This window comes from Tachyglossus aculeatus, chromosome X1 (genome assembly GCF_015852505.1).
Source record: "Tachyglossus aculeatus isolate mTacAcu1 chromosome X1, mTacAcu1.pri, whole genome shotgun sequence".
In the NCBI taxonomy this organism is placed as follows: domain Eukaryota; kingdom Metazoa; phylum Chordata; class Mammalia; order Monotremata; family Tachyglossidae; genus Tachyglossus; species Tachyglossus aculeatus.
The window spans coordinates 129,584,939-129,586,455 of NC_052101.1; positions in this window are offsets into that span (position 1 = coordinate 129,584,939).

Genomic DNA, 1,517 nt, shown 5'->3' on the forward strand with positions numbered 1-1,517 from the left:
AAGGCAAATCAATTGGCATGGACCAGGATGCAATCAAAGAGGGGGAAAAAAAAACCTCTCTCTGCTAGGTCTCAACGGTCTGATACTTTTCAGTGTGTCCAAAATTGTAAGTTCCTTGAGGGCAGGGATCATGTCTACTCACTCTCAAGCCCTCAGGGCGGTGCTCTGAATACAGTAGGTGCACAGTGAATACTAATTGAATGATTGAATTGCAACAGAAAAATACTAGCAGGTTGGCGGTGGGGTAGGAGGGAATGTTCTTCCCAGTAATTCCCTAAGGAGGCAGATGTCAGGATCATTAATAAAAATGCACATTTTGTTCATTTGGATGGTAAGGGCTATGTCTTACCCTTGTCAAATATTGTACTCTCCCAAGCGCTTAGTATAATTCTCTCACACAGTAAGGGATCGATAAATATGATTGATTGATTGGCAGCCCTTACTTTCTGTGTTCTGTAATAATAATAATAATAATAATAATAATAATGATAATAATAATGGCATTTAGTAAGCGCTTACTATGTGCAAAGCACTGTTCTAAGTGCTGGGGAAGTTACAAGGTGATCAGGTTGTTCCCTGTGGGGCTCACAGTCTTAATCCCCATTTTACAGATGAGGTAATTTAGGCCCAGAGAAGTTAAGTGACTTGCCCAAGGTCACACAGCTGACAATTGGCAGAGCCGGGATTTGAACCCATGACCTCTCACTCCAATGCCCAGGCTCTTTCCACTGAGCCACCGCTGTTCTCTCCATATTCAGACTCCATGCTCACTGGAAGTCAGGGAGGAAAAAACATCTCCCAACTTAATTAGACTATTTTGTGTCTGGCTGACTTTCCAAAAAGATTGCAAGCTGCCCTGAATAATAATAATATTAATAATAATAGTAATAGTAATAATAGTAATAATACTAGCATTTGTTAAGTGCTTACTATGTGCCAAACACTGTTCCAAGCACTGGGGTAGGGCGATACAAGGTAATCAGGCTGTCCCACGTGGGGTTCACAGTCTTAATTATATGTTGCACACTTGTACTTCCCAAGCACTTAGTACAGTGCTCTGCACACAGTAAGAGCTCAATAAATACGATTGATTGATTAATTCCCATTTTACAGATGAGGTAAATGAGGCACAGAGAAGTTAAGTAACATGCCCAAAGTCACACAGCTGGTCACTGGCGGAGCCAGGATTAGACCCACAACCTTGGACTCCCAAACCCGTGCTCTTTCCACTATGCCATGCTGCTTCTGGTACTGTGAGTCTCACTTCTGTCATCCCCTCCCAATCGCTTAGTACATAACGTTTGTTATAGTAAGTGCTTAACAAACACCTCATTTCAAAAATATAGGAATTGCGGTATTTGGTAAGCGCTTACTATGTGCCAGGCACTATACTGAGCACTGGGGTGGACACAAGTAAATCGGGTTGTATGCAGTCCCTATCCCACATGGGGCTCACAGTCTCAATCACCATTTTACAGATGAGGTTAGTGAGGCCCAGAGAAATGAAGTGACTTGTC